Source organism: Lissotriton helveticus, chromosome 10 (genome assembly GCF_964261635.1).
Source record: "Lissotriton helveticus chromosome 10, aLisHel1.1, whole genome shotgun sequence".
Classification (NCBI taxonomy): Eukaryota; Metazoa; Chordata; class Amphibia; order Caudata; family Salamandridae; genus Lissotriton; species Lissotriton helveticus.
This window is the reverse complement of record NC_136071.1, coordinates 804,622,392-804,646,665: the sequence shown is the minus strand read 5'-3', so window position 1 is coordinate 804,646,665 and position 24,274 is coordinate 804,622,392. Positions and strand designations below refer to the sequence as shown.

Below are 24,274 nucleotides of genomic sequence, written 5' to 3'. Positions count from 1 at the left end.
GTCAACAATGAATGAATAATATTGTGTGCAAATATGAGATAGGTAAAGAAATATAGTTCACCCGAATTAACCAACTGTTTATAATAACTGTATTACTTCCCAGGTTCATAGGGATACTGGGTTACCCCAAGTGTTACTTAACTAGCTTGAATCCAGTGGCAGAGTGAGCAAGGGACCCAACTTAGGGCAACCAAAGCAAACACAAGCAGATGATGGACGGAGCGCCAACACTTTTCTGATACCTACCCCCAGTCACAGATCTGGGTTTATTCCATCATCGTTCTTTAGCTCACTTCACCACCTCAGTTCAGACCCAGCTATACACAAATCAGTCTCGACCCTGTGCCTTATGGGAACAGTCCAGCCTGAACTGCCAAGCCAGGTCTTCCCTGAACCGGAAACAAGCATCCTGGGACCGATTTCGAGGTAACACACCTCATCAGACAGGCTAGCTTGAATCCAGTGGTAAAGTGAGCAAGGGACCCATGTCTGGGAATACCCTGCCAACTTAGGGCGAACAAAGCAAACACAAGGAGATGATGGATGGAGCGCCGAACGTTTTCAGACACTCACCCCCAGTCACAGATCTGGGTTTACTACATGTACCCAGGGCCTATAAATGTAATGCCTGAAGCCCTGATTGTACCACCCCCTTAAGAAGCCCTTTAAACATACATGTCTCAGGCCTGCCATTGCAGTCTGTGTGCAGTTTAATTACCATGTCAAACTGGCAAAATAAACCTCTTGCCAGGCCTAAACCTTCCTTTTTAATACATATATGTCACCCTTAGAGTAGATATTAATATTGATCAAAATAGGGAGAAGGAATTTTTTGTCCATTTAGTTCCCCAGTTCAGTATTCCATATATTCAAAAAAGAATGGACACTTGTAACTACGTTACAGTAGATTAACTGGATCACCCTCATAAACACTATGTATACTTTGCGGTTTATATCGTTTTTCCGCCCCACATATGCGTTATGGCATTATCATTGGGTGTCCCAAATTCGTGCTGTATGCCAGCCTCAAGCCTGAGGCAATCTCTGGTGTAGTGTAGTAGTGTCCAGAGATATGTATGTACCCCCGAGAGGAGAAGGTTTTATTCACATAAAACAAACTTTCACCTGGTTTATACTTTAATTGCCAAGGATGAAATTTTGTAGTTAAAAACAAAGGGTATAATCACAGATCGTGTTACTGGATCTTTTTATATCACTTTAGAAAAGGTCAACATGTTTCTGCCCCATCTCGCCCAGCCGGGTCTAAGGGGCATTCATCAGGACAAACACAACGGAATTAAAAATATTTCACACAATTTGTGCGGTATATTGTGTTTTTTTTGTTACCACTCTGTTTCTAAGTAGGTATGATGTACCTGTAATGAAAAGAAACTCAAAAAGCATGGGGGTACAAATTTAGCACTCATCAATAACTCTCTATTTGAGGTATACAAAGATAAAAATGCATAATTATTGCATAAGATAAGGATTCATGAGAACAGTCCATATGAAGACCGTCATGTTTTGCTAAGACGGAGGTAACATTTAGAAGTAACTCGGTAACATTATTGATCAATACTTATCAACTGTGGAGGTGAGGATTGTATTATATCCCCATACTCTGATTCATTCTTAATCACGGTAATCCGATTATGAGTTATGATTAAGTCTTGTGGCTTCATAATTCGAAAAACACAGTGATAACTCCTAATTTTTGGCTTCGTTATGTATGTTGTTAGGGTTCGGAATTTTTTGGAGGTGAGTATAATTACCTTTGATGGATTATTACCACGTTTCAACAGGAGCGCAGGACTCTCTGGTCCTAAGCTGAAAGGAAGAAATGTACAAAGCGGGTTTTTACTTTACCGTACTCTTCACAAAAGGCCTCTTTCCGATGTTGGTAACCGATAATCTCACCCGCACTTCGGAACTTCTCCGTGTCTGGTGCTGTCTCTGCCCCTGGACGCGGAGGTGCGTTTCCGGCTTCCTTTTCTTTTAATCGTGTTGTGATGATTGAAACTAGAAAGGGGACTACGGGTGTTTCTTAACGTTTTCCCAATTATTACCAAAATTCTACTTTATTCTCAAGTGAGAAAAAGGCCAACAGTTATTTCTTTATATTTTTACATCAAAATCTACTCAAAGCGTAATTTAATCGAGTGAATCACAAATATGGATATTTTTCACTTTTGGGATTAAAATAACATTATTTGTTCTGGTATATTAATCACCTTGTGGTAAAAGGAAAAGGAGCATTCTTATATCGCTCAGCTTCACTCATGTTCACATTACTACAGTTTAGTGTCGTAGGCATTAGGGACGGTTTCCTTTTATTTTAGTCGTATTCCGATGATTAGAGCTAGAAAGGGGACTACGGATGTATCTTAACACGTTCCCTGTTGTTACTAAAATTCTATTTTATTCTTCACGACACGTACCCCTAGTGGGAAAACCTCCAACCTGGAGTGCGGTAGGAAAGGTTCCCAGTCACCACAACGTTCGGAAGCCCCCACGAAACTTCTACAGGCATTCCAAGCCTCCAGCTCCTATCATCCAAAACTCTCATCCCTTTTGAACTCAGACATAAGCAAAATAACCAAGTCTTCGAGGCACAAATACATAACCCTCCCACTTCTGTCGATTATCCCAAACATCAGACATCATTTTTATTTTCCCCACGTACAGATGGACCCCAAAGTTACAATGAAGGGGCCCCTGCCGACGAGACGACCACAAACATCTCACACTCAACTGGGAACTCAACAGGAAACCAGACAAAACCCCAGGGCGTCCAGAACATCGGGGCCCAGGGATTTGCCAACCTGAATCCCATTAAAAAGCCTGTTCGAAGCGCAAGCAGAACAGCATCACCACCAGTCCCACCGCCAGGTAACCCAACAGGAGGTGTAGTCCCCCCTCCCCGCCATGCAGGACTTAAACCTTTTTCAGCCATCACCCCAAACCAGGGAACAACTTAGCAGGACCCCGGTCTTTCTACACTCCCCTCCGTCAGCACGCTCAATGGGAAACAACCTTTACAACGCAACTTTTACAACGCAGTACCATTACAACGAAACTTTTACAACGCAAAAACTATTACAACGCATGTATTTACACCGCATGTTTTTACAACGCAGGTACCTTTACAACGCATACCATTACAACGTAAGTATTGGTAAGTATATAATTATATTTAAAATGTTATATGTTTGGGTTTTGTTAAGGGGTATTTTTAGGGTTCTGGGTCAGTTTTCAGTTTTTGGGTAAAGGGGTATTTTTAGGGTTCAGGGTCAGTTTTCAGTTTTTGGGTAAAGGGGTATTTTTAGGTTTCAGGGTCAGTTTTCAGTTTTTGGGAAAAGGGGTATTTTTAGGGTTCAGGGTCAGTTTTCAGTTTTTGGGTAAAGGGGTATTTTTAGGGTTCAGGGTCAGTTTTCAGTTTTTGGGAAAAGGGGTATTTTTAGGGTTCAGGGTCAGTTTTCAGTTTTTGGGTAAAGGGGTATTTTTAGGGTTCAGGGTCAGTTTTCAGTTTTTGGGTAAAGGGGTATTTTTAGGGTTGAGGGTCAGTTTTCAGTTTTTGGGTAAAGGGGTATTTTTAGGGTTCAGGGTCAGTTTTCAGTTTTTGGGTAAAGGGGTATTTTTAGGGTTCAGGGTTAGTTTTGGGTTTTTGGGTAAAGGGGTATTTTTAGGGTTCAGGGTCAATTTTCAGTTTTTGGGTAAAGGGGTATTTTTAGGGTTCAGGGTTAGTTTTGGGTTTTTGGGTAAAGGGGTATTTTTAGGGTTTAGGGTCAATTTTGGGTTTTTGGGTAAAGGGGTATTTTTAGGGTTCAGGGTCAGTTTTCGGTTTTTGGGTAAAGGGGTATTTTTAGGGTTCAGGGTCAGTTTTGGTTTTTTGAGGTAAAGGTGTACAGGATAAATTAAATTAAATTAAATAATTAAATTAAATTAAATAAAAAAAATTAATTAAATTACATTAAATTAAATAATTAAATTACATTAAAATTAATTAAATTAAATTAAATAATTAAATTAAGTTAGAATTAATTAAATTAATTAAATTAAATTAATTAAAATAAATTAAATTAAATTAATTAATTTAATTACATTACATTAAATTACATAAATAATTAAATTAAATTAAAATAAATTAATTATATTACATTACATTAAATTAAATTAATTAAATTAAATTATTTAAATTAATCAATTTAAATAAATTACATGAAATTAAATTAAATTAATTAAATTAAATTAATTAAATTAAATAAATGACATTAAATTACATTAAATTACATAAAATTAATTAAATTAAATTAAAATAAATTAATTATATTAAATTACATTAAATTAAATTAATTAAATTAAATTAATTAAATTAAATTATTCAAATTAAATAAATTAATTAAATTACATTAAATTAAATTAATTTTAATTAATTTATATTTCAAAAAATATTATATACTTACTAATACTTACGTTGTAATGGTATGCGTTGTAAAGGTATCTGCGTTGTAAATACATGCGTTGTAATGGTACTTCGTTGTAATGGATCCTGCGTTGTAAAAAATGCGTTGTAAAGGTAGTCGTTGTAAAAGTATGCGTTGTAACGTCATACATCCACGCTCAATACATAGGACAAACGGCGCTCAGGCATCCCTAACCGAACCAGGCAGTACTTCAACCACCTCAGCCTGGCAGCTCTAGCTACAAACAATGGACACAATTGCCAAAGCAATGTCTTACCACGCAGACAAGCTGGATACCCAAGTGGACCTTCTAAACATCTTAGCAATCCACATTTAGGGGGTAGAACAGAAACTGCAAAGTTTCAACGAGATGGTCTCAAGGGGGCAGCAAGACCAGGAAACAACATATCAAACGTGTAATTGCCCTTGCACCCGAATAATAGACAAAATAGCGGAGGTTCCCACCATCCTGTCAGATCTACCCGTTACAACCAGGGAAGCCACAAAAAAGAACGCCCCTCAAACAGAGCAAGACTATAATGTACCATGGGCGACAGATACCGAACCACCTAGCCACGTGGGCGAGCAGACACAAAGCGGCTCAATTTCCATCTCAGAACAATTACTGATAGACCTCACAGCACCTAGTCCAGCAACCACCGCTACCAACCCAAACATCTCAGCCCCTCAACCAACTGAAAATGGGGAGCAACCACTAGCCGAGCCACTAACATCAATCAAGACACTAACCAAGCGTGAGAGAAAACGCATAATAAAAACAAGAAACAAAAGGCACTCTAGACAGGCAACTAATTTATTTCCAGTCTAAACCGATCAGGGATTGAAACATAGTGACCACGATGTGGCCCTCACTTCTCCGGAAATAACTTCATATAATGATCAATTGAACACTCCACCTATGCAACCCACCCCTCAGACCCGCCAAAATAACATCAAAAGGGAACAGCCGCAGCCAGAGAAAGTAGATAGTATATTTAACCCACCAAGGAAAGAGAAACTCTTCAAATCCACCAAGGCAACACACTTAGAGAACCCCCCAATTAATCTAAAGAAATGTACGAAAGATACAAGTACAACAAGTCCACGCATAGCATATTCAGTTACCGATAACCTTGGGGAAGATACCTGCCAAACAGACATAGGTAATAACTCAAACGCGGGAAGCAACCAAGCAACCCGGATAAACGTCCATAATCATTTAACCCAAAACAATGCAGACGTAACCCTGATCACTTTGAGAACAACAGAGTCACCACTCGCCGACCAAGTCTTGGGAAGGGCTGTACACCTAGCGTCGCACCAGGATTCCTCCTCAAATTCCAACAAATTAGACTTTATCCCCCATTATGTATCAAGGGGAAACCAAGACATTTTAAATGGAAGCATCCTACTTAAACTCTTTAAAGCTCTGCCCTCCCTGAGCCACATAACTACCAGCGACATTGTTAGTATACCATTTAAACAGAACACGTACTTCATGGGACAAGAAATCACCACAGCCTCATTCTCAACCACCTCTTTTACTGAACAAATGTGGCAGCAGAGGGACCAATTTGCAAAGTGGGGCATCAAGTTAAAAAAGATCGACCCCCCTTGCTACCCCAACCTGCTCCAACCAGTCTACCAACCAGAGGGTCTGCTAAAGTGGGCAAAAGGTTCAGACCACCAAACTCTCCAAAAACGAAACGAGTGCATAACGAAAAACATTATCATCACCTTTGCCAACCCAGAATCCATTAAGCCCTCTGGACCTCGGGACCGAATCGCAGCCGGACCATCTCAAGATATGGCATGAATCAACACCTACGCAGCTCCCAATCCACCCCAATGCTGCAACATTTGCTCCTGGAATGTGTTCGGGCTTAGCACAAAACTTGAAGACCCAGGCTTCATGGAATTTATCTCGAAGTATAAAATTCTTCTCTTCCAGGAAACTTGGATGACTAATCCTACTCCCATAACCGGATATAAGGAATTTCAGAGGCCTACTGAAAAAGCCGAAAAACTAGGGAGAGCCAAAGGAGGTCTTTCAATGTTTGTTTCAACCGATATTCCATGGCAAGCTTCAACAATAGACCTCGAGTACTCTTGGCTGCAATGTGTCAAACTCGAAGCACCGCCTCTCACTTGTATGCTGATACTTAACATCTATATTCATCCAGTGTTTAACCGAAAAAAGACAAGTGTAGATCACTTATTAGCAACAATGACAACTTTAAAACTCGCCTACCAGGATGCAAATATCATCCTGTCACGGGACTTTAATATGAACTTACTGCAAGCCATACTGAGCGTACACACGCACCGAAACAACGAGATACGCTCTGCAAGAGATGTGCGGCCAGTCTGGCGGAGCTTTCAATGAGAATGCTAAACGGGAGCAGTCCGACAGACAGTCCAGCTGCATACACCAGGATTACTCAAAAATCAGCTTCAACCATAGACTACACCTTCTTGGATCACGAATTTTCAAATATTGGATAGGACCAAAAGTGACCACCAACCGCAAACATTTACGTTACAAAGTAACATTGAAAACCTAGTGCCACCCAGAGTATTATCCCACCAAACGCAATGTTTCAATTTAAAACGTCTGGCATGGAAATAAGATTTGATTAATGACATCATGGGGACATGCACCCACCTCCTAGAAAGATTTCAAACAGAACCCATAAACACTCAGGCATGGGAGCACTTTACCCTAGAATTAAATCAAAAATTTTGCAAGCAGGCCACGGGAAAAAAAGTAAAAAGACTCCAAGGGGCTGAATGGTTCACAAAAAACCTCAGGATGCAAAAACAACAATTGAACAAATACCTCAGGAGACTACGCACCCAGTGGTCCGCCCCCTCCCAGGACCTCTTGCAACTAATTACCAAAGCCTGAAAAGACCTAAAAAAAGACATTAAGGCTGCAAAAAAAGCGTTCCAACAACAGCTCTGGGCCAAACTCCACCATTCCACCAAACAAAGGGACTCTAGGTTGTTCTGGGAAATAATTAACCAGTTAGCAAACGGCAAGAACCGGCATCACAATTCTGACATCATGGAGGACTTCTGGAGTGCCCACATAGATTATCTATACGATATGTCAATAGTTTGTCCGGCAACGGATGGCTAGGAACCAGGCGTTAAGCCAATTGTAGCAGGCCGCATCAAAACCCCCCCAACTCTGAAGCATTGGAATATTCTCCGCAAATCCAGAAGGAGCAAGTACTAAAAATCATTAAAAAACTGAGATCCGAGGGTGCCCCCGGACCCAACGGGTTGCCAAACGCCTTGTTCCGGCATAATCCCTTATTCTGGTCTGAACTCCTTACGCCACTTTTCTCTTCAATCCTAGCTTCTTCTACCATCCCAGACTCCTGGATGGGCAGTATTTTAAATCCAATATATACTTGTAGAAACGTGGAGGCAGCACCAGTTAGAAAGTAACTTGCAAAGGCATCTAGTTGTATCAAAGTTTCTTTTATTGTTCTTGTTTCAGAAGTGCTCAAAACAGCCAACGCGTTTTGCTCCCACCCCGGGAGCTGCGTCAGGGCAGAGTAAAAGTAAGGGTCTGGCTCGATTATTCCAGAGACTGCAGGGCAGTGTAATGTTGAGTCAAACTTCAGATGAATCAAAATGTAAACAGAAGGATTCAATTTGTAGTCAATGGGGTGTGTCACCAGATGATTTATGTCGATATAGTGAGAATCAAGGCACCAACCAAAGGGATATATCAATGATGGCAAAAAGTGGTCAATTTCATTTTGCCAGTAAATCGTCAAATTGCTTCAGTCACCAGGTGTGGAGGTATATTATTATTATTATTATTGGGACATTTGTAAAGCGCTGCGTTACGCGCACCGGCGTGTCCACGCGCTGAAAGTGGGAGAGGCAGCAAACAGGGAGCACAGTAGCTTAGTAGCCATTTACTTCGCATAGAGGTGGGTTTTTAATTTCGCTCGAAACCTCGCTTCTTCAGGTTCCAGACGCAAGTCCACTGGAAGTTTATTCCAGTAGTTTGCCGCTAGACACCTGAAAGATCTGCCTCCCATGCGCGCTTTCTTCACCCTGGGGACCCTAAGCAGACCCCCATCGGCGGATCTTACCGCTCGAGCGGGTATATAAGCTTCAACCAGTTTCCTCAGTAGTCGAGGAGCCCTATCATACAGGATACGGTGACACGTGCAGAGGGCTTTATATTCAACTCTGCGCCTCACAGGAAGCCAATGTAGCTTCTGCAGTGCCGCCTTCGAAGGCGCCCTTTCGAGCAGCCTGAGGATCAGACGAGCTGCCGCATTTTGCAGCACTTGGAGGCGAGCCATGCTCTTCTCTGGCACCCCCAGGTAAAGCAAATTCCCGTAATCCATCCTGGCGGTTACCAAAGCATGTACCAGGGTTTGGCGAGCTTCCATCGGCAGTAGGTCCAGGACTTTCCTCAATCTTTTCAGTACCCCAAAACATACGCCAACCACACGGTTGATCTGGGGCCCGAAAGTGAGACCTGCATCAAACCATACCCCTAGATTTTTTGCCTCCTGGCAAGGGGTGGGGGTTGGTCCTAAACAGGGTGGCCACCATGCCGATGACCATGCAGACTGGGCTCTCCCTACCACCAACACCTCTGTCTTGTTGCCACTGAGTTTCAGACAATTGATGGCCATCCAGTCGGCAAGTTCTTTCATGCACGACCGGAAGCCATCTGCAGCAAGACAGGGTGCGTGCGACAGGGAGATGACCAGTTGCGTATCATCGGCATATGATACCAATTGGAGACCATAGTTCTCCACAACGGAGGCTACCGGCGCTACATATAAATTAAAAAGGGTTGGACTCAGGGACGACGCCCTGGCCCAGAGGTACCCCTTTTGAATAGCAGTCGCCTTGCCTCACTTGAAAGCTTCTTCCCGTGAGGAAGGCCTGGATCCACCTCAGCGCGGTGTTGGTGATACCACCTCTGTTCAGACACTGTAGCAAGGTGGTATGTGCTACAGTGTCGAACGCCGCGCTGAGGTCTAACAGGATCAAGGCCATCGTTTGCCCCTTATCTACGCCCTGTCTCAGATGTTCCGTTGCCATAAGAAGGGCGGACTCGGTAGAATGGCGCGCAAGATATTATAGAAAAGTAGTTTCCAGTGCGTGATCCAATGGTGGTGCCGATTCGGAGGACAACACCGGCTACATATAGCCTTCAGAACGAGGTTCCTTGGCAGCTTATTAAGGCCTGCCTATTATTTTCGGGGCACCACCATTGGATCACGCACTGGAAACTACTTTTCTATAATATCTTGATATATACTATATCGACATAAATCAACATCTGTTGACACACCCCATTGACTACAAATCGAATCCTACTGTTTACATTTTGATTCATCTGAAGTTTAACTCAACATTACACTGCCCTGCAGTCTCTGGAATAATCAAGCCAGACCCTTACTTTTACTCTGCCCTGACGAAGCTCCCGGGGTGGGAGCGAAACGCGTTTGCTGTTTTGTGCACTTCTGAAAAAAGAACAATAAAAGAAACTTTGATACAACTAGATGCCTTTGCAAGTTACTTTCTAACTGGTGCTGCCTCCACGTTTCTACAAGTTGTTATCTGGAAATCCAGTGTGACCGAAACACAGCAGGTCTTGGAGGTTGTACAGCACAGAACTTTTAACACTGTGTGGGACTACTGAAGTTTGAGGTGCTTATTGCTTGGTCCGCTGTGGTGATCTTTTTGTTGTTTTAAATCCAATATATAAGTCGGGTGCCTGCTCCGACCCCTCCAACTACCGTCTGATAGCCCTAATCGATGTAGAGGCTAAAATGTATGCATCAAACTTGCTGGCCGACTTGGAGGACTGGGTCAGAAGTAGTCACCTCATTCCCTACACCCAAACAGGATTTAGGGCAGGGATGGGCACACTCACGAACATCTCCGCGGTCACCCTGCTAGCCAACCAAGCCGTCGTAAAGTCCAGGCCTTTGTATGCATGCTTCATAGACCTGAAAGCAGCCTTTGACAAAGTCCCAAGTGCTAAGCTATGGGTAAAAATGCACAACTGGGGTGTTCCAACCAAAATCCTGGACGCCATAATCAACTTGTATTCCCAGACGTGGGTTCAGGTCAGGAAAGGTAACGGGCACAGCATAACTAAAAAGTTCCAAACCCTTAACGGGTTAAAACAAGGGTGTGTGCTGGCACCTTGCCTCTTTAACATCTACATCGCCGACCTAGATAATCAACTACCGTCAATTCAATCAGACCCCCCAAAACTGGGCAACGTCCCCACACCCAGTCTTCAATACGCGGACGATATTGTGCTCCTCGCTCTAACACCTGTAGGTCTGACTCATCACCAAACTAAAAGCTTACACCACCAAGGCCCAATTAACCATCAACCACCAAAATACAAAAGTGATGTGTTTTGCCAGATGAGTTAAAATAAAGGCTCATCGCAAATTCATCTGGTACGTGGACGGGCAACCTCTGTCCCCGGTAGACTCATATAAATATGTAGGTTTCCTAATAGACTGTAACCTCAACTTCAAATTACAATTGGAGCAAGGCCCTTACCAGAGCTAAACAACTGCAGTTCGTCTACAGAGTCTTAAAGAAAAAACTCACAGGGTGCTCTACATGCCATCTGCTTAAAGCCATCAGACAAATTCTTACCCTCGATTTCATACGGCTCGGAAATCCTAAATATGAAAGATGTCATTTCCCTAAACTCAGCACAATCAACCCTCTTTAAGGTCCTGTTATCAATCCCCTGACACATCTCACAATCCCAAATTCGTCTTGAGTACGGCCTGAGAAACCAGATTCCCGACAGACAAGGGGCATTAGCCAAATACTGCTGGAGAATGAGGGATGCAGAGGATAACACCCTTGCACACTACTGCTGGAAGGAAATTGAAATCCAATCCAGGCTAAGTAACTCAACGTTCAGTGTTCTGAAAGACTCCCTCGCGGCATTGCAGGTCGAGTAGGCCTGGCTCACCCTCCCCACTTACTCCAGTTTCAAAACCGTAGTAAATAACGCAATCAAAAGGACCTCCCTACTAATGGATAAAACAGCTGTCACAAAAAAAAAACACGCCTGGGCCGTGATTCAAGGCTGAAACCTCAACCATACTTACTTGACCACTTCTCCCAGGAGAGAAAACACTACCTAATGTTACTGCGGCTGGGGTCATTTCCATCAAAAGACCTGACACCAAAATGGAAATACCCCTGGCAATCCAAGGAATGTCGCTTATGCGGAGCATGGGACGAGTCTCTCTTACACTTACTATGCATATGCCCTTCCCTGGTAGTGACTCGAAGAACGGTCCTCCGGGAAGCCTTCAGGAAGCCTTCAGGAAGGAACAAATACGGACATGCAGAACAGCCGTAATCCAAGTTCCAGCAAACCCACTAACGGCATTGTCTAAACGTTTTAAACTCTTCTGTTTTTAATATCAAAATGTATTTTTACTAATGGTGGTTCCCCACCCTTTTATGATTTTTTTCAATGAAATTAAATCAAAGTATTTATGATGATGATGAATAGGGACAGAAAGCTAAAAGGTAGCAGCGAGCAGATGGCAAGATTATCAAGGAGGAGAATAAAAAGGGTATAATGGCATGTTCGGTCAAGAGGAGATAAAGTTATCACATTCATTATTTGTGTCTTATATCTAAAGAACAGGGGCGCTATAGCCAACGAGCATCACATAAAATCCCTTACAGGAGAAGGGCACCCCCTAAAGGGGGAGTGTAAAAAGAAGCTCCAGAACTCTGTCCAACAACACCCTATTTCTGAACAAAATGGCCAACAGGCCCAACAGGACATAAAATGAGAAACAACATAAGATACAAGTTTTTAGCTGTGCAGCAAAAGGAGCACCGCCAGCATAGGTGAGGGGGGAGACAGGAAGAGGGCAGCTTCGGGTGTAAGGGTTTGCCCAGTGCCACAGCCCATCAGGGCCAGAGGGGGCTCCATGCTACAGCTCCAAACAAATGGAGGACCCGAAATCTAGGCAAGAGGAAACACAGGTATTCTACCTTGGATATGTAGTCAACTAAGGGTTGCAACAGGCGTGTACATTTCTTTCCGAGAGAGAGAGTTTATGGGACAGGTGCTTCAAGATCATAGTATGCCAAAGCTGTGTGAACCATGTTACTATGGGAGGGGCAGGGGGGGGAATTCGAAACTAAAGCTGCTTTGCTGCTCCAGTCATAAGACGTGTGAGGTACCAATAGACATGAATCATCTCTTTAAGCATAAACAGGGCGTATTCCTAGAATAGTCTGCCGGGATCGGGTATCCCAATATGGTTTTCACATTTCACAGGATTTGTTTCCAGAAAATAGTGATGAGAGAGCAGGACTACCATATGTGTTGAAAATCCTCCCACCTACGTGCCGCATCGCCAACAAGCAGCTAGAGGAAAACAGAGTGCAGGCGCACAGGGCCTTAGTATTATTGTAGCACAATCTTATACAGCATAACATTTCTCACTGCTTTTGTGAAATGCCCTGAATACTATCAAGCTCCCATTTTGTTTCATGTGGATAACTAGGGAGCAGGAGGGACTGTTGCAAGATGCTATACGTCTTAGAAATAAGGCCTTGGTAACCTTCAAAGTTGTAGACCAAAGTTTCAAAAGGTGTGGCCCCAAGGACGTTGGGGGGAAACAACACCCAGAGACGCAGCTGAAAGTAATGGTGTTGCAGCATGAGAGGAACATTAACTCCTTCCATGCTCATGACGAGCTCAGCTCGTCATGCAGTACACTGGTCGTGCGCTTATGACGAGCTGACCTTGTCATGAACAATGGTAAATATCGATCTGCAGCACAGGAGGAAAATATCCTGTAGCATTGAAGGTGTTAAATTCAGCCTTGCATTGTTCAAAGGGGTTGATTGTTTGTCCCAGGAAAAGGTGTTGCAGGACACTGTAATCCACTTTCTACCAGCTTGTAAAGAAGCTTGGAAGAAGTGCAGGAGTGAAGTTAAGGTTGCGTGCAATTGGAGTATTGGGGGAGAGGAGTATGGTCAGGCCTCTCCCCACTGCTAGCCAATCCCATATGTCTAGGACCGTTCTGGTCGGGGTCACTTTGCTTGCGCTGCAGAGACGGTGCTGTTTTAGGAGCCAGGCCAGGTACCATCAAGTTCAACAAGCCCCTGCCCGGTCCATGTGAAACCAGTGCTTTTTGCTCTCTATGACCACCCGTTCTGAGATGCAACACAAGTGAGCCGGCCAGCAGTAGTGTAGAACATTTGGGCATGCAAGACGTCCGTGTCCCTAGAGAGCATGAGCAGGGCATTGGAAATTCAGTGTTGTCTCCCTTTCCAAATAAAAGAGCGGAGAACCCGTTGCATGTGCTTAATATCCTCCGTTGGGAAAGAGGTAAAACCGCCTGGAGAGAATGATCATTTTAACAACATTTATACATCCCAGCTATGAAATGTAGAGGGGTTTCCAGCTCCTAATATCTTCAAGGATGGCTTTGTAGTAGCAAGGCCAGTTGGCCCGTGATCATGTCTGAAGGCAGGTAGTGATAGTGATAGTGAGGCCAAGGAATTGTATAAAGTGAGCTGCCCAATGGAAAGGGGCTAGCGCTTGTAGGCACAGAATCAATTGCTGAGTGATAGTTAAGTTAAGGACTTGTGTTTTGGCCATGTTTTTTTGTGTCCTGATACTGTTTCAAATGCTTGTAGGCTTTGGACTACCGTGGGAGGGAGAACTCTGGCACTGTCAAAACAAGCAGTAGATCATCAGTAAAGAGAAGGACTTTGTGGTCATGCTTCCCAAAGGAGATACTTTCAATGGTCTGTGCCTCTTGTAGGTTAGTGGTCAAAGGTTCTACCATGAGGGCGAATAGTAGGGGACAACCTTGACAGGTGCCCTGGTGGATTATGAAGGGTTGTGGAGTCTGACCATTGACCCGGATAGTTGCTGTAGGCATGGTGTAGGAGGCCATAACACTGCTAATCATGCTGGGGCCAAGCCAATCTTATGAAACAACTCATGTAAGAAGGTCCAGCTCACCCTATCAAATGCCTTCTCGGCATCTAGAGTTGGAGAAAGGCCAGGATGTTATGTTTGTGGGTCTTTTCCACTAAGTGGACAAGACATTTGATGTTATCGGTACCCTGCCTATGCTTGATAAAGCGAAGTTGGTCAGCATCTGTCAGACCAGGCAAGAGGGAATCGAGTCGGTTTTCCAGCATTTTGGTGTCGATTTTGGCAGCAGTATAAAACAAGGCTATAGGTTGATAAGCTGAGCATATGGTATGGTCATTGCCAGGCTTGTAAATGAGAGTGATCTCAGTAGTGGTAATCGTTTGAGTGAGGCCAGTGATGTGAGTGAAAGAGTTGTATAGCCTGAGTAGATGTGCTTTCAACTGTGGGAAGAAGAAATTATAGAAAGTAACCGGCAAGCTGTTGACCCCCGGAGTCTTCCCTGCAGGGCGCTCCCTGAGAGCCCTGCTGAGCACAGTCGCAGTGAACAATGCCTCCAAGTCATCAGTGGAGAGTCTCTGGGCAGTCAATCCCAGTCGTTAAGGTAGGAGTCGATATCAGAGAGGTCTTCCCTTGTTGCTGGCTAAAAGATTTTGAAAGAAGGCTCGAAAGGCCTATTGTTCATCCAACTAGCATACTGCCCAGTCTGAGTTCCCCATTTGGATTTTAGAAATATGGATGTGTGTATTGGTGTCATAGTCTACAGGTGAAAATGGTGCCTACCTTTTCTCCTTAACATAGTATTTCTGCTTGAGAGACATGAGGGACCGCTCAGCTTTATTGATTCGGTGTGCTCTCAGATGGCCTCACAGCACAGCCAACTGAAGTTTGGCATGTGCCGTAGGGCGTTGTTTACCTGTATGTTTTAAGGAGTGGATCTCCTCAGTGAGACTAGCTTTCAGTAAGGCACCTCTTGAGCCCTGGCTATATAGACAGAGGAACTGACTCCCCGTATGACTGTCTTAAAGCTCTCCTAGAGCATGTGGGGGGCATGTGTGGGAGGTTGTTGAGTTTGCAATAATCGGTGATTGCCTCTTTGATAGAGGTCTTATCCACCAGGTCACAAAAGGGGGGGATAAGGCACCAGCACAGAGGGCTTTTTGGGGAGTCTATGTGTTGTGTCTATGTCACTTCAATATGAGCATGGTTCGAGATGTAAATGTCAAAGATCTGGGCAGAGTCTAGGCTCCGCAAGAGAGCGCGGGTAAGGAAAATGTAATCAATACGTGAGTAGGAGAGGTGTACATGAGACTAAAAGGAGTAGTCCCTCTAGTCTGGATGGAGGAAGTGCCATGGGTTTACTAGCCCAGAGTACGACAGCTTTTTTTTAAGCAGGCTGGATATGACTCTTGTACCCTGGAAGTGGGCCATGTTTCTATCAAGCTAAGGGTCCCACACTAGGTTAAAGCCACCCACCAGTGTTAGGTTCCATTGTGTGTTGCATAGTTGATCATTATTTCAAGACGTTTTTATTAGCATTTTTAGAAACAACACAACGCAGTACTTAGTACGACAATATGCAGAGGTTTCAAGGCAATACTGAGGAGATAAGAGCGAGAATCTACGACCTATATACCATCTCAGGCTGTACTAGCGCAGCGGGCCTATTAGATCAGGTGAAACCACATTACATATTGCTGTTGATTACATCATTAGCAAAAGATAGTGTCAGATGTAAGAGTCACTAGTACTAGTGTCCTAGAGGTCTAATTGTCTGGCAGTAGAAGTAAAGCCTCTACAGTGCAAGGTCATGTGCCAGCGCTTTAGTACTCCTTCTCTATTAAACATCCCTTTACTGCAGTACGATATCGTTATTATGTTCATTAGCTGTAGATCATGAACAAAGAGAAAAAGGAAACCCAAAAGAAAAAGGAGAAACAACCAATAGGTAAGGATGGAGGGTAGGAAAAGGATAGCGGGGGAGGGAGGGTTAATGTGGCAGGGGGAAGTTGTGGTGTCTTGCTACTCTGTCCAAGTCATGTCACATCGCTGGGGGGCACTGTTCTGACTATGCCAGATTCAGTACCTGGTACCATGCGGAGGAAGGTCGAGGATGGCAGTATCGGTCAATGCGTCAGAAAGAAAGATGTCCAAGTTGTGCAAAATGTATGAGGGTGTTGTGTAGAGTGATCAGTCAGTGGAATTACAAAAGCCCTCTGGGTCAGTGGGATGGACTGCAACATCAACGAGCTGCAGGGCTCAGATTCTTGGTGGCTGTAGTCTAACATTTTCCATTCATCCCAAGTGGTCCACCAACGGTTTCCACAGCTTCGTGAATTTGGTGTCCCGAAGCTGCAGGCGCGCCGTGAGCAACTCCATACCCACTGTGTGCCATAGGCGGGTGAAACATATGTTTATGCAATGTGTTTTTGCTTTCCTAGTTGGACATTAAAGACTTTTCGGACAAATATGCACTGGGTTTGGTTGGGAGAGTACAGTTTGAAGAAAATAAGAGTATTCCTCCCTCTATCAATTGTCAATGTCAGGAATCGTTTGCCAGGATGCCAAAATACTTTGACCAGTTTGAAATAGAAAACCTTTTCAAACAGAATGCTATTTTTAACATTTTGGAGCCAGTGTATGCTCAATGTTGGCAGGAATATTTCAGAAGGGCCATATGATGGCAGTCCTCTCTAAGTAGGTGCCTCTCCTATGGGTACACAACATCAGAGTTGTGGTGCAGGAGGTAGCGCCATATTTGGCTACGCTTACTAGGGGAGTTGTGCCCTCAGTCATTCAGGAAAAAGAGTTTCATGTTAAAACATGGAAAACTAGGGCTGGGTACAGCAGCAGGACAGCAGCAGTGGCCAATGAATGCTGCAGCAAGAGGGGGAGGAGCCACCGATTGCCCTTCTGAGCCCCAATCTCAGTGAAATGCACAGCTGGGAGACTAAACAGAAAGAAACTACATAGCTCTTAAAGGGCCAACAAGGCCCTTTAGTGGCCCACTCCATTAGCGGGAGGAATTAGGCAACCCATCAGTCCCCATAGAGGTGTCAACCTCAACAGAGACAGGCTGAGTACGGGGGGACTAGGTTGGTGTTGCAGGGGTAGAGACCTAGATAAAAAGGATCAAGTTAGGGAAAAGTACATAAGTCTGGGCTGTGAGCCCAGCAGGGGACAAGGAGGTCTAGATAGCATGTACTCTCCTACAGTACTATACGCCTAAATGAAATTAGTGCACAACAGTATTCACACATGGTTGGTGGCAGAATGTGAAGATTCCTGTCTCATGTTGTGTAGATGTGAGATGATATCTTCCTTAGCTTATGTAGGGCTCTAGCTTTTGTGCTGAAGTCAGCCCGGTGGTCACGGACAGTCTGCAATACGGGATGCGTTCCACCTCGTCTCTCAGGCTGGTATAGGCCCATGTCAGGTGACGCATCAGGCAGGCCCAGCAAACGTTTTACTTCCGCCAGGGATCTCAACATTCTGTTTTCCTTTTGATTAAAAAAACAGGCCAATGGGATGGTTGCATAGATATTTGATACCCTATTCTTGCAGTTTTCCTGTTATGGACTTAAACGTCTCTTTTTAAGCATCAAGGAGAATGGAAGGTTTCCATGGTGTGACCGGTGAAGACAAGGTCTACTTTTCCATGGGCCACCTGTGGTATATAAATAAATAATACCGGATCTAGGTTTGACTGGACATAGCAATAACAGATAGCTCAATAAATAAGAGTCAAGATTCGAGGTAGTAGGAGTTTGCAGGTTTAATACAGCATAAAGGACAGGAACAGGACAACCTGCACGGGAACAGGATGGCAGGGCCCTGCAGGGGGGACAGGGAATGAGCGCGCTAACTTTAATAACAGTACACAAGCATATATACTAAAACAGTTGCATTACAATACATACGATAGGCGGAGCAGTGGGTGTGGTCAATAGCAGTCGCGAAAGATAAGGGTGAAAGTAGGTGTAACAGGAGGCGTATACATAGACATGTGATGTAAACGTAACAGAATATGTCATAAATAGGGCGGAAACATGGAGGGGGCTACCTAAGGAGCCGGGACCTCTAACCTAATGGTGCGCACAAACTGACAATGACGTGTTACTAGGAGAAGCTGGGGGCTATGAACTCTGTGCTAGGAGTAGAGACTGAAGTCTGGAGAGTCAGGGCGACATGTACCTAAACCCTATCTAGTATCTAATGTTTAGAGGACATGTTGATATAAACTAAGAGTCAGGAGGGGAGAGGCTAACAGACTCTAAGACTGGAGCATGCATTATTCTACATGTAGTGCGTGCTGAGGAATATTAAATGACCATTAAATACAGTATTTCCCTTACATGGAGACGTAAAGGCTAGACAATGACGGAAACTATTGATGCGATTCAGTAGCTTAGGAATGCAGAGAAGGAGGGTTGGACTGATAACTAGAATCATAACATACTCTTGGCAGACTAACAGGCAGAGCCAGGCCGAGCCGGGCACTGTGGGGCAGGAAGTAAGTGAGGGTCGAGGATACAGGTGGGGGCTGTATCGCTCCTCAGCGAGGGTTCAGGAGACAGGAGCTGAATCTGGTGTCCGGGCCCTTTTGAGGCCTAGAAACGGGGACTTTTCAATGAAATAACGTGCACACTGGGAAACGTGGCAACGTAACTTTACATAGGCCTGATATTCATAGTATTCACGAGAACTGGAAACTGACATACTAGAGATGGACACAACTGTAATTGCGTCTTTAATCGATCATGGGGAAATACATATGCATATTAATCATGCACACATAACATAGGATGGGGAACACGTAGGGACACAGAACATGGCAAAATTTACTTTTCCACATTCCCTCCTTGTCACTACGTTTTCCATCAGGAAACATCAATATTCATGATACCATCTATCATTTCATACAGTATCATTTGCTCGTCTCGAATTTTCTTGGAACGGGATTTAGGACGGGACTTGGGACTAGGAATACAAGAGGTAGCACAAATGCCACAAATCGCAGGGCCACATTGTATACAGAGGCAGCAACTGAATATGATCGCTACTGCAATACCTAGAAAGGACAACACTTTCCATCCCCAGGCGGAAATTATATTCCAGAACCAACCGGACCATGTCCAGGTGCCTGGATCTTGGTGTAACATATGGGCAATTTTATGGAGTCTGGTTATAGCTGAATAAACAGACGGCGCGTTATTTGGAATGAAAATGCAGCAACTAGATCCGATGACTCTACATGCCCCGCCCCTATCGGCCAGTATGACGTCAAGGACGAGACGATTCTGGAGCACGACAATTCTCATAAAGGATTGCTCTTCGGTCAAGTTACCTAGAGCAGAGGTAGTCTCAATCACTACTGCTTCAAGGGTTCTGGTTAATCTACGTATCAGTTTACTATTCACGACAGTACCTAAATAGGGAAAGACACCTTTATTGATATCTATGTATTGTTCTAGAGCAGTTTCAGTATAATCGACAATCGGGAGGTCTCTTTTGTGTCTAGTATGTACTAGATGGGAATTCCTATGATAGTCAGGTGGGGCTAGAAAAACTGGTGGCAGTAGGAAGGCAATGTAACAGGTACCCTCCCACTCGAGGGGCAGACGAACATATGCGGTCTGACCACAAACAAAATAAGAATGACGTGAAGCTTTGAAAATAGATTTCCTACTGTCACTATACTTGACAATAGTAGTACAATCACTATGGCCTACATGTACGGAACCATTCTTTCGGACACATAATTCACCTTTGACTGGTAATACTGACATAGCAGGTAAGTCTGGAGTAGTATCAGACTGAACATTCAGGACCATGAAATTCGAAGAATAATTACCCAAATTGTAAACTTCATTTTCTAGATCTAACCCTGTTCTGTGGGGAAGACCTTGCTTGTCTGGGAAACATGTACTGTTGAGAAAAGACATATCTGTTAAGGATGACGTTAACGTGGACCATGCTCCACACGAACCGTTATGTGAAAATGGATAAGGAAAGAGTGGCAGAACTCCCTTCGGTGTCTGGAAAGGGGGGAGTCGACCACACACCCAACAATTTGTGGCATTGCTGGTCTGGTGTGAGTAATGTAACATGCGGATAAAGGAATTATTACGCATAGCAAGACGATATGAGAGTTCATGAGGAGGCAGATCACTAAACGTGTGCTCTACTGTAACATTAGAAGACTTATTTACATGAGAAACTGGAAAATACAAATAAAATGCATAACTTGTGCAGGTAATCATAAGGCTGAGATATAGCAGAAAACATAAAATAATAGTGCAACTTTTAGAGTTCTCACTAACTCTCTCTCTGTGGGGGTCTATTTTATACATGTCAGAAACCGGTCTAACCGTTTCACCTAGGGGAGGACTTAGACAATCAAACTGGCTGACTTATTTTACTAGACCTTAATTTTAGCTTGTACTCCTGCTGCGGAGTTTTCTCTAACAGGGAGGGTTTAGTATCATTGTCTTTTGCGGGACAGTCCTTGAGAATAGTACTTTGGTAATCCTTAAAATCCTCGGAAATGTTCTTGGAGACAGTCTTTAGTCCATAACATTTTTTCACATGAGACAGGTGGACCCAGCCCTTCCTGCCTTCCAGCTTGACGGCAGTACGGGTGGCCAGGAGGACCTGCTTGGGCTCCTTCCAGCGGGGCTCCAGCGGACTTGAACGATCAAAATTCCGGACAAGAACCAGATTTCCGGGAACGATTTCATGCGGTGCCACCTTGGTATTGTCTGGAAATGCGGCAGAAACCTGTGAACGACAAGAGTGTAGGGCAGACATCAAGGAAGCTAGGTAATCTGTCAGCATATTACTTGAAACATCTGTAATACTTCGGGGTCTAGGTGTACCCCACATATTAGGGGGGCGGCCGAATACGACCTCATACGGGGACAGACCTGATCTGGAATGTGCGACCATGCGCATATAAAACAAAGCGACTGGCAGAGCTACTAGCCAGTCCACACCTTTCTCTTTACATATTTTGGCAATGCGGATTTTCAGGGTCTGATTATGTCTCTCTACGAGACCGGCTGCTTCAGGATGGCGTACACAATGGAACTTCCACTGGTACCCTAACAAAAGGGAAACATGTTTCATGAGTTCAGATGAGAATGGCTGGCCGTTGTCAGAATATACGACTCTAGGGAGTCCGTAGCGGGGGAAGAATTCACGAACCAACTGCTTGGCAGTGGTCGCGGCTGTGTAATCTGGGACCGGATATGCTTCTGTCCATCTGGACAAAGCGCATACAACTACAAGGACATACTTGAAACCTCGACATCGCTCCATCTGAATATAATCCATTTGGAGGACTTCAAAAGGGTGGTCAGGGGGCTGAAATCCACCTTGTTCCACCGGGACACTTTTACCTGGATTAAACTGGCAACATATCATACAGATACGGACTTTCTGCTTGGCTGCAGCTCGTAAATGCTTGTTGAACCAAATGTTCTGGATACTGTCTAACATAGCTTTTTCTCCTAAATGTGCTGGACTATGTGCGGTATTGATAATGACTTGAACCATTGAGTCGGGGAGAAACCATGTGGCTTTTCCCTTCGTTACCCATCCCTGATCTGTCTGGACCCCTCCTTGTTCGGACCATTTCTTAATTTCATCGGGAGTAGCATGTAACTGGATATCTATGACATCTTGAGTAGGGTCCTTAACTGTCATGCATGTAGTCGGATCTGGAGTATGGGTCTGTGTTGGATTAACTGAAATGTCTGGAGTCTGTGCTGTAAGCTTGGCTGTGCGATCTGCTAGATCATTACCTTGAGAAATAATGTCAGTAACTTTCGTATGTGCTTTGCATTTCATGATAGCAATAGATGTCGGTAAGTGTATGGCATCTAACAGAGCTTGAATAAGGAGACCATGCTGAATCTTGGTTCCATGAGAAGTCATGAAACCTCTCTCCTGCCAGAGCACTCCAAAGTCGTGTACGACTCCGAATGCGTAACGTGAATCTGTGTAGACATTGACTTTCAGGTTCTTGGCGTGTATGCAGGCTTGGGTCAGAGCAACTAGCTCTGCTGCTTGAGCAGACAGGGTGTCAATACGGTGTGTTTCTATAACTTCAGTGTCAGTAGTCACTGCATACGCGGCTACTAGTTCTCCTGTACTTGTTCTCATACATGAACCATCCACATAAAGTGTCAGGTCGGGATCTGGTAATGGAATATCTGTCAGATCTTGTCTTGGCTTAGTCATAGTGTTAACTACTTCCACACAGTCGTGTGTGGCAGGATTCGAATTAACTGACGGTAACAGTGTAGCAGGATTTAGAACGTTGCAGCGTCTGATTTCTATGTGTGGCTGGAACAGTGTCAGTTCATAACCTGTTAAACGTGCAATTGTCAAGTGTTGAGTCTGGGTTCGGTTTAAAAGAACTTCCACGGAGTGTGGAACTTGTACTGTCAAGGAATGTCCTAATACTATGGAATCACTTTGTCTGATTGCTAGTGCTGTGGCTGCAACTGACTTGAGGCACGCAGGCAAAGCCTGGGCTACAGGATCTAATGTGCTCGAAAAATAAGCACAGGGCTTGTATTGTCCTGCTTGATCTTGTGTGAGAACAGATAATGCTGTACCTTCACGTTCAGTGACGAAAAGTGTAAAAGGCTTACTGTAGTTCGGTGTAGCTAGAACTGGAGCTTGGCATAAAGCTTTCTTTAACTCATTGAAACTAAGTGTATGTTCAGATGTCCAAGGGAGGACAGTCGATACGGCTGCCTCCTGTGTCGTTAACTGTATCAGTGGCTTAGCTAGAAATGCATACTGAGGAATCCATTGTCTGCAATAAGAAGTAAGGCCGATAAAAGCACGTACCTCCTTCTGGGTCTTGGGCTGAGGAAGACTCGCTATTAACTGGATACGGTCGGGTGTCAACTGCCTACCCCTCTTGGACAGTAAGTGGCCTAAATAGATCACTTGCTGGACACAGAATTGAAGCTTCGAAGGGGACACCTTGTGCCCCATCTCGGCAAGGAAATACAGGACTGTAAGTGATGCTCGCTCGCAAGCACGTTCAGAACGGGCTGTGATCAGTAGATCATCGACATACTGGAGCAGGGCAGTGTCAGTTGGCATGTGAATATTGTCTAGTTGTCTCTTAAGTGCTTGACTGTAAATGCTAGGACTTTCTGTGAAACCTTGAGGAGCTCGTGTGAACATATAGCTCCTTCCATTTAAACAAAATCCAAAAAGAAACTGGCTGTCTGGATGAATGGGGACACTGAAAAACGCGTTCTTGAGGTCTATGACTGTAAAAAATGAGGCTTCGGAATCAATGGCTGTCAATAGGGAAGAGATATCTGGGACAACTGGGTACTGGGGAATAATACATTTATTAAGTTCTCGAAGGTCAATCACTAATCGATATACTGGGGGTGCATTTGGATCAGTACGTTTCATGACTGGAATGATCGGAGAATTACATACATTGGAGTCAGTTTCTACAACTACTCCTTGAGCCATGAGCTCGTCAATAATTTTGGATAAGGCTGCTACAGCCTCAGGTGGCAATCTGTACTGTCTGATTCGTGGTAACACTACACCTGGTTTGAGAGTCACACGATGGGGTGTGATTTGCATATAACCTACATCAGTTGGACCTTGCGCCCATAGATGCTGCGGAACATTAGACAATCTCGGATCAAAATCTCGTAATACATAGTGACCCTTGAAGTCACGTAGAAACAGTCGTATTCCCTCTGGGGAACAGCAAATAACTGCACCTAATTCTTTCAGTGTTTTAATACCTAACAGATTTTCTGGACATGACTTCGTAAGTAACAGATCAGTAGTGCGGGACAATGGACCTACTTCTAGA

General features: G+C 44.1%; 1 protein-coding gene and 1 long non-coding RNA gene across 3 annotated transcripts in view; one reads left to right on the top strand and one right to left on the bottom strand.

Moving 5' to 3' along the window:
• The window catches only part of ODAD2 (outer dynein arm docking complex subunit 2), a 1,353,572-nt gene that overhangs the window by 753,576 nt on the left and 575,722 nt on the right, over window positions 1–24,274 (bottom strand). The window lies entirely within an intron of this gene.
• The window catches only part of LOC144784535 (uncharacterized), a 67,370-nt gene that overhangs the window by 1,019 nt on the left and 42,077 nt on the right, over window positions 1–24,274 (top strand). The gene's annotated exons all lie outside the window — the stretch shown is intronic.